The sequence below is a fragment of the Rhyacophila brunnea genome, unplaced genomic scaffold, assembly GCF_057557595.1.
Source record: "Rhyacophila brunnea isolate RB1 unplaced genomic scaffold, BYU_Rbru_1.0 scaffold_10, whole genome shotgun sequence".
NCBI classification, from domain to species: Eukaryota; Metazoa; Arthropoda; class Insecta; order Trichoptera; family Rhyacophilidae; genus Rhyacophila; species Rhyacophila brunnea.
In genome coordinates this window covers 45,109,511-45,124,510 of record NW_028232752.1, presented here as the reverse complement: position 1 = coordinate 45,124,510, position 15,000 = coordinate 45,109,511, and the positions used below count along the sequence as shown (strand labels likewise).

Sequence of the window (15,000 nt, the reverse complement as noted above, 5' to 3'; positions counted from 1 at the left end):
CACGCCCTTCTAGCTATTGTGCTGTCTATGCAGTCAAGCCCCGGGGCTTTGCGTGTCGGGAGGCACGCGAACAAGATTCCTAATTCTGGCATGGTAGCGGCGGCGGATCGCGGAGTGTTCAGTGGGAGCAGCGCGTGGACGCGAAGCTGCTGAAAGCGGTCGTCGTCAATGTCGAGCGACTCGTCGTCCTGCGGGACAAGAGCATCCAACAGGACGGTGGCGGACTCTTCGTAACCGCTGGTGAACGATCCGTCGGGGCGCCGCACCGCCGTCCTGATTCCGCTGGGCCGAGAGCTCAGCTTCATCACGCGGAAGGGGGGCCCCCACGGGTCATGTCCACCCATTTGGGTGACAAATTCTCTCCAGTGCTTTTTTTTGGTTTGGTTGATTACTTTTTTCAGCTTGATCCTGGCGGCTTTGTACTCGGTTGCCAACGGATGGTCCGTCGGCAAGGTATCCTTTTGTTTTTTGCGAGTCGCTTGTAAGGCCCTTCTGGCCTTTCTCATTAAGTCCCTCAGTTTAGTAAGCCTGGGTGTCCACCAGGGAGCAAGGTCCGGCGGCTTTTGGGTTGACCTTCCGATGGCACTCTCTGCCGTCCTCACCACGAGGCGTGTCAGGTCCTCCGCTGCGGCATGTGCATCCGCAGGGGGAGGGCATCTGGCCATCTTGTCGAGACCCTCATTAAATTCGCGGTCAAATCGCTCCCAGTTTGTGACCTTCTTGAAGCGCTTCGGCAGAGACTCGCCTTTGTTCAGTGCGAGTGGCACGCCACCCCTCTTGGTCGTATAGGCAAAAGTGATCAGTCGGTGGTCGCTGTCTGATGCGTCCTCGTGGACCTTCCAGTCCACGACGCAATGCAGGGCGCCTGTTGATATCAGGGTGATGTCTATGTATGATTCCCCGTTTTTTGTAGCAAATGTGGCCAGACCTTTTGGGTCGTTTACGACCGAGAGATCACATGTCGCCATGAGTTCCTCGAGGGGCGCTGGGTCATCGCGCGGCCTGGGCCCGTCGGGGGACCAGAGCCACGATTGTACGTTGACATCCGCGCCCACCAGTACTCGCTTGCCACTGCATGCGAGCAGAATTTTTTCGAGCTGCTCGACGCACTTCAAGGTGCTCTGATTAAATTTAAAGTACGAAGAGACCACCACGACGGAGTCCCCCGATCGGTCAGAGATCTCCGCCACAGCAAAGAGCTCGCTCGACAGGTGGGAGAGGCGCAGTGCCACTAGTGCGGGGTTCGCAATGAAGATGCAGGCCATGGAGCCTGGTCCGTGGTGCAGCACCTGTCCCCCGCTGAAACCCCTGTTGGTGCCCATGGGGTAAGGCTCCTGCACCAGTGCGACGTCGAGCTCCATTTCCCGCATCACCCTGGTCAGTTCCGCCGTCGTAGCTCTCCCCTTCCCCACGTTAAGTTGACCGAAGCGGATCATTTTACCGAGTAATCCGTTCGGCTGCGCTCCTGCGCCACAGCATACAGACGCGCCGGGCAGTCAGGGTCCGTTGCCGCGTGTTGATGAGGCTTCTTGTGCCTGGCACAGGCCGGGCATTTCCCGGGGGCTCTGGAGTTCGGGCAGTCGGCCTTATCGTGGCCCGTCTCGGTGCAGTGGCCGCACGTAACATGTTCCGAGGAGCAGTTTTTGGCCATGTGGCCGTATAGGTGGCATCTTGTGCATTTGACGACTCCGCAGAAGTCTTTCACTGGAAACGACTCCCAGTCCATGTATAGCCGGCCATCGCTGACAAGTGCCTCTCTGACCCTTGCCGGTACTGACAGCACCATGTGGCACCTGCCAACTCTGGGGCCAGCTCTGTGGCTCATTTTCACTTGGCGGTATTCTTCCTCAGTGAGGCCTGTGTGTTCCCTTGTGTTTGTCTCGATTGCTTCTTTTATCATGGCCTCGTTGGTGGCCACCGGGACATTGAATACTATTATTCGGGGGAGCCGTTTCCCAGCAACCTCAGCCCGCAGACCGGCCTCCCTGATGCCAGGGGCGGTAGCAAGACGCTTGGCCTCAGCGTCAGTTTTGGGGTGTATTATAACCCCGCCTCCTCGCACCATTCTAAGGCCAGTGATCTGGACATTGAGGTCCTTTGGCACGATTAGGGTTTTGACCGTCTTCCGGGTGTCCTCGGACTTCTTCGACTCCCCTGTCGGGAAGAAGAAGACGCCCGGTCTGGCCGCTGTGGTCGGCAGAATTGCCGGGTAATCCTCAAGGGGGGCCTGCCTGGCGCCGCCTCTGGTTCCTCGTCGGGCAACATCACTCCAGGTGTGGTTGTTGGCTGTGTCTTCGCGTTGTTCGACTGCAGCCTCAATGGTCTTTTGAAAGGCAGCGCGATCCTTGAGGACAGCCTTGTCAGCCTCCAGCTGGATGGCGAGCGCCCATGCCTCTTCGGTTACTTTGTTGAGCTCCCTCTGGACGGCCTCAATTAGGGTATTAGGCATCCTGTTGTCCTTTTTGATAATCTGCATGACATGGTCAATAGTGGCCGAGATTCTGGCGGCGCCGTGCTGTGACTCAGTAATCGGGTTCTCGGCCGGCTCAGGTTTGTCCCGCCGCCTGGTCCCACGTCTGGGCGTGTTGTTCTCGTTGGAGACTTCAGGGTTTGCAGGCTCGTTGCGCGAGGAGTTCTTTGCATCGTTCCTCTTGTTCTTAGGGGTAGGTTCATTGTCGTTGACCTGTGGCCCCGGGGCAGATTTTTCTTCTGCAGCTTTTTTGGCTGCTTTAGCCTCACGTTTGAGCTGTGAGCGCAGCTCGTTCCTTTCCTCTTTGGCTTCATCATTTTTTGATTGGTGTTTAGCCTCATGTTTAGTTTTGGCCGCTGCTGCAGCAGCAGCTCGTGCAACGCTTTTGGCGTTGGCAGCACTGGTGGTCGCGTGCTCGGTCTCCACAGACGTTAGTATCACTTTGGGTATAGTACGCCCCTTGCTTTTGTTTTTAGAGGCTTTTTTTGAAAGCTCAGTCTCGGACTCGTCCGAGGAACAAGACGCATCCCAAATGCGACCGCTCAGATGCTCGGGCGGAGCGCCCTTCGGGTCACCCATTTTAGGTGCTTTTCTTGTGTTCCCTCTGTTTTTATTCTTCTTTAAGTTTTATTTTATTTTTTATTTTTGTAAAAAAAAAAAAAAAAAAAAAAAAAAAAAAAAAAAAAAAAAAAAAAAAAAAAAAAAAAAAAAAAAAAAAAAAAAAAAAATGGGGGGGGGGGGGGGTGGGGGGGGGGTAGGTAGGGGGGTGGTGGGTAGGGGGGGCGGTTGGTAGGTGGTGCGGGTCACAGTGATGTGCACAGTGTGCACTGCTGTTTCAGTGATGTGCACCGTGCCGAATTTTGGATACGGTCTCTATAGTATGCACAATGTTCGTTGTGACGTCAATTGACCACAGCGATGTGCACTTTGTCGCCTCGTTCGATTTCTTCCAGAAGCTTCTGGAACCTTCTAGAAGCTTCCACGGTAGGTAGGTAATCGGCTGGCGCCGGTCTGTCGCGTGATTGAGTCAACGGTTTTTTCCAGCCACGTGTTTGGCTGATGTAATCCGGAAATTCACTATGGAGATTGGGTTTTTTGGCCCGCAAATCCAAGTCCTTTGACCGATTCTGCTCAAACAACACCACACTGTTCAGCACACAGAAGCCGTCACTTGGTAGTTTTTTAAGTCACTTCCCTTGGGGGGGGGCCGCACAATTAATTATTTGCCGTAATGTTAGTTTTTTGCACTTTTCTCGGAAACCCTTGGGTTTTCCGAAAATATTTTTTTGCGAAACGGTAGCCGGCACACTCCCGCTCGGTAAGCATGCACTTTAGGAATTTTAGTAAACACTTTGTCGCGATGATTTATCAAAAAACTGATTTTTAGTAGTTTTTCCTTGATTACTCAGTTTTCCGGAATGGTCTCTCGGAAAACTTTGTATCCACGGGTGGGGAATCAGATTCCGCAGCGATAGAACCTTTTTTTTTGAAAATCGCAGCACTTTTCGATTTTTAAGGCAAGAATTAGCAGGAGCGCGACGTGAACGTGACTTGGCGCTGGTAAATCCAGGGCCGGACTAGTAGATAGGGACAGTGGGAATCTCGTTAATCCATTCATGCGCGTCACTAATTAGATGACGAGGCATTTGGCTACCTTAAGAGAGTCATAGTTACTCCCGCCGTTTACCCGCGCTTGCTTGAATTTCTTCACGTTGACATTCAGAGCACTGGGCAGAAATCACATTGCGTCAACACCCGCGAGGGCCATCGCAATGCTTTGTTTTAATTAGACAGTCGGATTCCCCTTGTCCGTGCCAGTTCTGAGTTGACCGTCGTCCGGCGGCCGTACAGGCGACCGAGCGCGCGCGAACACGCCGGCACCACACAGCGAGGACGATCCGAGGGGAGGCCAAGGCGAGGCGCCGGGAGACGGAGCGCCGCGAGGGCGCGAGCTTGCGCCCGCACCCCGCGCGGCAACACCCGCCCGGCTTCCACGTCTCGGCCGATGCCCTCTTCCCGACCAGGCCCGGCACGCCACGGCCCTCAGAGCCAATCCTTATCCCGAAGTTACGGATCCAACTTGCCGACTTCCCTTACCTACATTATTCTATCGGCTAGAGGCTCTTCACCTTGGAGACCTGCTGCGGATATGGGTACGAGCCGGCGCGACATCTCCGCGTATCCCTCACCTGAATTTTCAAGGTCCGAGGGGCCGATCCGGACACCGCCGCATCGGCGATGCTCTTCGCGTCCCGAGCCCTATCTCCCCGCTATAGGATTCCAGGGCGCAACGAACGCTCAGGCAGAAAAGATAACTCTCTCCGGACCTCCCGTCGGCGTCTTCAGGCCATTTTGGGTTACCCCGACGAACTCTCTTGCGAGGGAACGATTTTTAAGACGGTTCCGCAGCCGGGTTCCGGAACTGCAACCGGATTCCCTTTCGCCCGACGGGTGTTATTTTATATACAATATATATAGAACTTTACACCATCATCAACATCGGATTTCTCCTAGGGCTTAGGATCGACTAACTCGCGTGCAACGGCTGTTAACGCGAAACCCTTCTCCACATCAGCCCTCAAGGACCTCGCTTGAGTATTTGCTACTACCACCAAGATCTGCGCCGACGGAGGCTCCAGGCGGGCTCACGCCCAGACCCTTCTGCGCACACCGCCGCGGCCATCCTACTCGTCGCGGCTTCAAGACGCCCCCGCCGTGAGGCGGGTGCGCCCCGCCTGCCTGCGACGGTCGAGTATAGGCTGAACGCTACAGCGCCATCCATTTTCAGGGCTGGTTGCTTCGGCAGGTGAGTTGTTACACACTCCTTAGCGGATTCCGACTTCCATGGCCACCGTCCTGCTGTCCTGAGCGACCAACGCCTTTTATGGTTTCCGATGAGCGTTCATTGGGCGCCTTAACTCGACGTTTGGTTCATCCCACAGCGCCAGTTCTGCTTACCAAAATTGGCCCACTTGGCACTCCCATCCGAGCTCCGACTTCATCTTCGAGCAAGACGGAGATCTCACCCATTTAAAGTTTGAGAATAGGTTGAGGCCGTTTCGGCCCCAATGCCTCTAATCATTCGCTTTACCGGATGAGACTGTGTGAATGTAGCGCGCCCGCGAGGGGCGCGAACATATTTCTCGAGCGCCAGCTATCCTGAGGGAAACTTCGGATGGAACCAGCTATTAGATAGTTCGATTAGTCTTTCGCCCCTATACCCAGTTCCGACGATCGATTTGCACGTCAGAATCGCTTCGGTCCTCCATCAGGGTTTCCCCTGACTTCGACCTGACCAGGCATAGTTCACCATCTTTCGGGTCCCAGCGTGTACGCTCTCAGTGCGTCTCGATAATAACAACGGTGGCTTTTTCGAAACGCCTCGGGAATGCGGCGGGACCGCGGAAACGGTCCGCGCATCTTCCCTCCGGCGCGACCGAGGCCGCGCCTTTCACTTTCATTGCGCCTCTGGGTTTAGTGTAAAAAAATCCCAATGACTCGCGCACATGCTAGACTCCTTGGTCCGTGTTTCAAGACGGGTCCTGTGAGTGCCCAAAACAAACCCACCGCCGACCGGGACGCGTCCCGTCCGAGAGCGCGCCGCTAACCACGACGGCCGACGCGCGACACCCGCGGCGCACGAGGCGCCGGGGGCCGCACGAAGGTCGCCGCTGCGGCGCGACGGACGACCGGCCGAAGCCGGGCGGACGCGAACCTCGTTCTCTACCGTCGCGTGCGGCGGCCGTGGACGCCGCGGCTCCGCCCCTCGTCGAGGGACGGGACAACCGCACGGCGCATTCGACCGCAGCGCGACGGGTCGCGGTGTTATACTGAGGGAGAAGTGCACGCACTCCGGGGGCCCGTCGGCGAACCCGCGCCCCCCCCTGCCGGCGCACCCGCGAAGGCGCGTCGGCAGAGGGTGAGCGGCGAGACGCGGACCCCGGCGGAAGAGCGATGAATCTCCCCGTTCGCTCGTTTGAGTTCCACAGGTTTACCCCTGAACGGTTTCACGTACTCTTGAACTCTCTCTTCAAAGTTCTTTTCAACTTTCCCTCACGGTACTTGTTCGCTATCGGTCTCGTGGTAGTATTTAGCCTTAGATGGAGTCTACCACCCGCTTAGGGCTGCACTCTCAAGCAACCCGACTCTGGGGAGAGAGACCGTCGCGGCCGGCTACCGTCACCACGGGCCTGGCACCCTCTACGGGTAAACGGCCCCGTTCAAGATGAACTTGGACTGGCAGCCGTGACTAATGACCGCGCGTGTATGTATAATTCTCCTCCCGAACGCTACATTTCCCGGCGGCCCGCCGGGGCCGCAGGATTCAGCGCTGGGCTCTTCCCGTTTCGCTCGCCGCTACTCGGGGAATCCTCGTTAGTTTCTTTTCCTCCGCTTACTGATATGCTTAAGTTCGGCGGGTGATCTCTCCTGATTTGAGGTCGACAAACAGTTTGCGTGCAAAATGACGCATGCGAGCGCTCAGACTCACGCGCGGCGACGCCTTTTACGGGTTGTGTGCGTGTGTGCGCAGCGGCTTTTGCAAGTCACCGCGCTCACGCCACGTTCCAGTGCGTGCGCGCGAAGCGAGCGCCCGATGCGAGCGCACTGAGGCGCTACATTCGCACAGGGCGCGCCCGACAACAGGCGTCGATAAATATTTGACCGGACGCCCGGAAGGACGGGTGGGTGGCGGAGGCGTGCGTGTGCACGCGACCTATCCCCCCCCCCCGCCGACCTGGCGACGCCGGCAACTGCTCGCGAACAGCCACACACACACACACACACAAGTGTGTGTGTGTGTGTTATATGACCGTTCGCAGTCTGGTGTTTCTGGTGTACGCGACCCTCAAACAGGAGTGGTCCGTCGACAAACTACGTCTTGCTCGGACCGCAATGTGCGTTCGAAATGTCGATGCTCATGTGTCCTGCAGTTCACACTCTGACGCGCATTTAGCTGCGTTCTTCATCGACCCACGAGCCGAGTGATCCGCCGTTCAGGGTAATCTAGTGATTACATATTGTTGTTGTTATATTGTTTCGTTTTCGGCATATTATATATTTCATAATGCACATGCGAGATGTGCAAAATAAATTTATATAAAAAAAAAAAATTACACGTTACGCGTACACGCGCACATGTTCGTTTCGCACAGGAAATGATCCTTCCGCAGGTTCACCTACGGAAACCTTGTTACGACTTTTACTTCCTCTAAATGATCAAATTCGGTCAAACTTTCCGGCGCGTCAGAGGCCCACGAGGAGCTTCCGCGCGCCAGTCCGAAGACCTCACCAAATCATCCATCGGTAGTAGCGACGGGCGGTGTGTACAAAGGGCAGGGACGCAATCAACGCGAGCTGGTGACTCGCTTTTACTAGGAATTCCTCGTTCATGGGGGAGAATTGCAAACCCCAATCCCTATCACGAAGGGGTTTCATCGGGTTACCCGGGCCGTTAAGCCAAGGAGGACACGCTGATCCCTTCAGTGTAGCGCGCGTGCGGCCCAGGACATCTAAGGGCATCACAGACCTGCTATTGCTCAATCTCGTGCGGCTATATATACCGCCGGTCCCTCTAAGAAGATTTTCATTGTACGCCGGTAGTGAAGACCGCGACGCGCCCGCGCCTCCGACGCAGAACGCCAAAGGACACGGACGCGCGCGGACCCTCGTGATACCGGTTGTACGTCTATTTAATAGGCTAGAGTTACGTTCGTTACCGGAATTAACCTGACAAATCGCTCCACCAACTAAGAGCGGCCATGCACCACCACCCACCGAATCGAGAAAGAGCTGTTAATCCGTCAATCCTTCCAGTGTCCGGGCCTGGTGAGTTTTCCCGTGTTGAGTCGAATTAAGCCGCAGGCTCCACTCCTGGTGGTGCCCTTCCGTCAATTCCTTTAAGTTTCAGCTTTGCAACCATACTCCCCCCGGAGCCCGAAAGCTTTGGTTTCCCGGGAGCTGCCCACCGGGTTAAAATAATGAAACTTCGGCGGATCGCTGGCTGGCATCATTTATGGTTAGAACTACAGCGGTATCTAATCGCCTTCGAACCTCTAACTTTCGTTCTTGATTAATGAAAACACCTTTGGCAAATGCTTTCGCTTTAGTCCGTCTTGCGACGATCCAAGAATTTCACCTCTAACGTCGCAATACGAATGCCCCCAGTTGTCCCTATTAATCATTACCTCTGGTATCAGAAAGCCAACAAAACAGAACCGAGGTCCTATTCTATTATTCCATGCGTACAATATTCAGGCAAAACTTAGCCCGCTTTGAGCACTCTAATTTGTTCAAAGTAAACAGCCGCGACGGCCCGCCTCGGCGAACGGCCGACCTTGCGGCCGACCGACGCCGGATGGCGAAGGACGCACCGGCGAGAAGCCCCGCAGACGTGCCTGTCGTACCGCAGTCGGTAGACCGACACCGCAGGACACAATTTCAACTACGAGCTTTTTAACCGCAACAACTTTAGTATATGCTATTGGAGCTGGAATTACCGCGGCTGCTGGCACCAGACTTGCCCTCCAATGGATCCTCGTTAAAGGATTTAAAGTGTAATCATTCCGATCACGAGGCCTCGGACGAGTCCCGTATCGTTATTTTTCGTCACTACCTCCCCGTGCCGGGAGTGGGTAATTTGCGCGCCTGCTGCCTTCCGTGGATGTGGTAGCCGTTTCTCAGGCTCCCTCTCCGGAATCGAACCCTGATTCCCCGTTACCCGTGACAACCATGGTAGTCGCATAAACTACCATCGACAGTTGATAAGGCAGACATTTGAAAGATGCGTCGCCGGTGCTAGACCGTGCGATCAGCTCAAAGTTATCTAGAGTCATCTCGAAGAGCGACGGACGACGCGAGCGCCGACCGCCGATTGGTTTTTGATCTAATAAAAGCATTCCTCACGTTCCCGTTCAGAATTACGTTTGCATGTATTAGCTCTAGAATTGCCACAGTTATCCAAGTAACTGTGTACGATCTAAGGAACCAAAACTGATATATTGAGCCATTCGCGGTTTCACCTTAATTAGGCTCATACTGAGACTTGCATGGCTTAGTCTTTGAGACAAGCATATGATTACTGGCAGGATCAACCAGGGAGCTGCTCTGCGAGGCCGCGGGCGCGCGCGCACTGGGCGCGCCGACACCCGCGATCCACACGTCACACGCGAACGCGCACCGGAGTCACCCGGCGGGCGACGCTGGCTCTCTCTTTCGATTTTTAACGTGCCGACGCACGAGATACAACGGATTGTATGCATACATACGCACAGAGCACGAGATCGTGCTCCGCGTTTCTCAATTTCCCATCGTAAAACGTGCACACCGAAAACGCACGCCGTCGGCGCGGTAAACGGAGCGACGGAGGCTGAAACGCCGTCCGCCGTCACTCGACAGGATGATTCTGCTAGCGCGGAACTCCAGAGTGATGCGATCGCATAGGCCGCGGCGACGAAATATAATCGCACGCCGGGTGAGTGTCTCGTCTCGCAAATGTACCGCCGACGCGGCCGAATGGCCGCCGCAGTTTGCGAACGCCGTGAAGGAAGTCTTGTCAAAGACGACAACCCACTGCTATACATACGATGGATGAGGGGAGAGACCCAGACGACAACAACAACGAATACGGACACGGCAATGTTGGGTAGCGCAATAATCCGTCGCCATTATTTTATCGTACAGTTCTCTCCTGCGTACATTTTCCCTCACACATTATAGTGTAAACGCGGCGCACTACCGGCCGCGTAACCGAAATAACACTACAAAAGGCGAAGGTGACGATTCTCTTTAGGTTTAATCTTTCATTTGAAATTTCGAATTGCGAATTGCGAATATATATTTTGGTAATTTGGATAATTTTTTTTTTTTAATTTCAATTTTTTTTTTTTTTTTTTTTTTTTTTCATCCATCATTATGAATGATATAAAACCATTGAAATAAATATCATTATGAGAACGTTATATTACGCTCGCCACCGAACGGTCGAGGGTGGGCTGAAATGCCGATACGACGCAAATATAGCTTGCCAGGCGGACGCGGTCTCGTACTTCGTCTCGTACGGTCTCGTCTCGGTCTCGTACTTCGTTCGCAAACCGTCAAGAGTGCCAAACAAAATGTAGCATAGCATTGATAAAGCGCCGCACTACCGACCGCGTGACCGAAATATCACTACAAAAGGCGAAATTGACGATTCTCTTTAGGTTTAATCTTTCATTTGAAATTTCAAATTGCGAATTGCGAATATATATTTTGGTAATTTGTTTGGTTAAATTTTTTTTTTTAAATTTCTAATTTTTTTTTCCATCATGATAAGATATGATGTATGAAAAAAAAAATTAGGTTATATTATGTTAGGTTAGGTTAGGTTAGGTTAGGTTAGGTTAGTTTAGGTTAGATTAGGTTAGTTGAGGTTAGGTTAGTTTTTGTTTAGGTTAGGTTAGGTAAGGTTAGATTAGGTAAGGTTAGGTTAGGTTTAGCTTAGGTTAGGTTGTGTTAGGTAAGGTAAGGTTATGTTAGGTTATGTTAGGTTAGGTTAGGTGAGGTGAGGTTAGGTCAGGTTAGCGAAAGAACGTAGTCGACGAGAGCGCCGCTTTAAGCGAGCCATGGGCCCTCCTGGCTAGCTAAATCTGCGTCCCGCCGGCATCGTCTACTTGACATGCCGGAGGGACGCAGATTTAGCTAGCCAGGAGGGCCCATGTCTCGCTAAAAGCTGCGCTCTCGTCGACTACGTCCGTTCGCTGACCTGACCTAACCTCACCTCACCTAACCTAACCTAACATAACCTTACCTAACCTAACACAACCTAACCTAAACTAAACCTAACCTAACCTTACCTAATCTAACCTTACCTAACCTTACCTAAACAAAAACTAACCTAACCTAACCTAAACAAAAACTAACCTAACCTAACTTAAACTAACCTAACCTAACCTAAACTAACCTAAACAAAAACTAACCTAACCTAAGCAAAAACTAACCTAAACAAAAACAAACCTAACCTAAACAAAAACTAACCTAACCTATCCTAAACAAAAACTAACCTAACCTAACCTAATCATACCTAACGTGACCTAACCTAACCTAAACTAACCAATTTTTTTTTTCATACATCATTTATTATTATGATGAATACCATAAAAAAATATCAATATCATATCGTTATAGGGCATAAACGTGATCAACGAGCGTGTCACTGATCATTTTAAATGCGCCCGATACGCCTCACCTGAAAGAATATTTCATTGTCTTCATTTCGACGTTCAACATAGGAATAGGTAAGTAAAGCGCGAGGGCGAGTTCTAGCGGTAAAATTTGATGTTAAAATAATTTTTCATTATTTTTCATCCAACATATATTATTATGATAGATATCATATACCGTTGACATGTCGATAACATAATATCGTCATAATACGCACGCCGCCGAACGCGGCGAGAGTCGGACGTGAAGTGCACGATGCACGACGATTAAGCTCGCCAGGCGGGCCACGTGTCGCGCTCTAAGCGGCCCTCTCGTGCGTCGTCGACGGCCGAAACGGCGATGTCTCGCTTTAAACGGCGCTCTCGTCGACGACGTTCGTTCGCAGACCTAACCTAACCTAAACTAACCTAACCTAACCCAAACACAAAAACTAACCTAACCTAACCTAACCTTACCTAACCTAACCTAAGCTAATTTAAATAAAAAAAAAAAAAATCTTTTTTTTTACATCCATCATATTATTAACATTATATATATATAACGAAGAATTAAAAAAAAAAAAAAAAAAAAAAAAAAAAAAATTAAAATAAACCTTACCTAACCTTACCTAACCTAACCTAAGCTAATTAAAATAAAAAAAAAAAAATCTTTTTTTTTACATCCATCATATTATATTATTATGAAATATCAATATTATATCGTCATAAGGCATGAACGTAATCGTAAGATAATTTCATTGTCTAGTTCTAGCGGTATAATTTGATGTTGAAATAATTTTTCATTTCTTTTCATTCATCATACATTATTATGATAGGTATAATATACCATTGACATAACGATAATATAATGTCGTTTAAATACGCACGAACCGGCGAGAGTGGGACGTGTGAAGTGCACGATGCCGGCGGGACTCAGATTTAGCTGGCCAGGCGGGCCCGTGTCACGCTTTAAGCGGCGCTCTCGTCCGTCGTCGACGGCCGAAGCAGCGACCTCGTCGTCGAAGGATGTCTCGCTTTAAACGGCGCTCTCGTCGACGACGTTCGTTCGCCAACTTAACCCAACCTAACCTTACATAAACCTAACCTGACCTAACCTAACCATATTATCGTCATAATACGCACGCCGCCGAACCGGCGAGAGTCGGACGTGAAGTGCACGATGCACGACGATTTAGCTCGCCAGGCGGGCCACGTGTCGCGCTCTCGTGCGTCGTCGATGCATGTCTCGCTTTAAGCCGCGGTCTCGTACTTCGTTCGCAAACCGTCAAGAGTGCCAAACAAAATGTAGCATAGTATTGATAAAGCGCCGTACTGTTAATAATGTAAATGAAATATGAACAATGTAATAGTGAAGTAATAACCCTCGTACGAAAAACCAAGGAATTCAATAAAAGCAGAAATAAAAAAAATTTAAATAAACCTCACCTAACCTTATCTAACCTAAACCCTATCTAATTTAAATTGAAAAAAAAAAAACATTTTTTTTTCATCCATCATACAATATTATGATAGATATCATATATCGATAACATATTATCGTCATAATACGCACGCCGCCGAACCGGCGAGAGGCGGACGTGAAGTGCACGATGCACGACGATTTAGCTCGCCAGGCGGGCCACGTGTCGCGCTCTCGTGCGTCGTCGATGCATGTCTCGCTTTAAGCCGCGGTCTCGTACTTCGTTCGCAAACCGTCAAGAGTGCCAAACAAAATGTAGCATAGTATTGATAAAGCGCCGTACTGTTAATAATGTAAATGAAATATGAACAATGTAATAGTGAAGTAATAACCCTCGTACGAAAAACCAAGGAATTCAATAAAAGCAGAAATAAAAAAAATTTAAATAAACCTCACCTAACCTTATCTAACCTAAACCCTATCTAATTTAAATTGAAAAAAAAAAAACATTTTTTTTTCATCCATCATACAATATTATGATAGATATCATATATCGATAACATATTATCGTCATAATACGCACGCCGCCGAACCGGCGAGAGGCGGACGTGAAGTGCACGATGCACGACGATTTAGCTCGCCAGGCGGGCCACGTGTCGCGCTCTCGTGCGTCGTCGATGCATGTCTCGCTTTAAGCCGCGGTCTCGTACTTCGTTCGCAAACCGTCAAGAGTGCCAAACAAAATGTAGCATAGCATTGATAAAGCGCCGTACTACCGACCGCGTGACCGAAATATCACTACAAAAGGCAAAATTGACGATTCTCTTTGGGTTTAATCTTTCATTTGAAATTTCGAATTGCGAATTGCGAATATATATTTTGGTAATTTGTTTGGTTAATTTTTTTTTTTTAAATTTCTAATTTTTTTTTCCATCATGATAAGATATGATGTATGAAAAAAAAAATTAGGTAATATTATGTTAGGTTAGGTTAGGTTAGGTTAGGTTAGGTTAGGTTAGGTTAGGTTAGGTTAGTTTAGGTTAGATTAGGTTAGTTTAGGTTAGGTTAGTTTTTGTTTAGGTTAGGTTAGGTAAGGTTAGATTAGGTAAGGTTAGGTTAGGTTAGGTTTAGTTTAGGTTAGGTTGTGTTAGGTAAGGTAAGGTTATGTTAGGTTATGTTAGGTTAGGTTAGGTGAGGTGAGGTTAGGTCAGGTTAGCGATCGAACGTAGTCGACGAGAGCGCCGCTTTAAGCGAGCCATGGGCCCTCCTGGCTAGCTAAATCTGCGTCCCGCCGGCATCGTCTACTTGACATGCCGGAGGGACGCAGATTTAGCTAGCCAGGAGGGCCCATGTCTCGCTAAAAGCTGCGCTCTCGTCGACTACGTCCGTTCGCTGACCTGACCTAACCTCACCTCACCTAACCTAACCTAACATAACCTAACATAACCTTACCTAACCTAACACAACCTAACCTAAACTAAACCTAACCTAACCTTACCTAATCTAACCTTACCTAACCTTACCTAAACAAAAACTAACCTAACCTAACCTAAACAAAAACTAACCTAACCTAACTTAAACTAACCTAACCTAACCTAAACTAACCTAAACAAAAACTAACCTAACCTAAGCAAAAACTAACCTAAACAAAAACAAACCTAACCTAAACAAAAACTAACCTAACCTATCCTAAACAAAAACTAACCTAACCTAACCTAATCATACCTAACGTGACCTAACCTAACCTAAACTAACCAATTTTTTTTTTCATACATCATTTATTATTATGATGAATACCATAAAAAAATATCAATATCATATCGTTATAGGGCATAAACGTGATCAACGAGCGTGTCACTGATCATTTTAAATGCGCCCGATACGCCTCACCTGAAAGAATATTTCATTGTCTTCATTTCGACGTTCAACATAGG

At 50.0% G+C, this 15,000-nt stretch overlaps 2 non-coding genes and 1 pseudogene across 2 annotated transcripts; all 3 read right to left on the bottom strand.

Moving 5' to 3' along the window:
• Positions 1–3,803: 3,803 nt before the first annotated feature.
• Positions 3,804–6,912, bottom strand: LOC147079277 (large subunit ribosomal RNA; annotated as a pseudogene).
• Positions 6,913–7,310: 398 nt separating this feature from the next.
• LOC147079276 (5.8S ribosomal RNA) lies at positions 7,311–7,472 on the bottom strand. The gene has a single exon (XR_015071678.1). It is a non-coding gene; the product is annotated as a 5.8S ribosomal RNA (ribosomal RNA).
• Positions 7,473–7,624: 152 nt separating this feature from the next.
• Positions 7,625–9,568, bottom strand: LOC147079275 (small subunit ribosomal RNA). The gene has a single exon (XR_015071687.1). It is a non-coding gene; the product is annotated as a small subunit ribosomal RNA (ribosomal RNA).
• Positions 9,569–15,000: the final 5,432 nt, after the last annotated feature.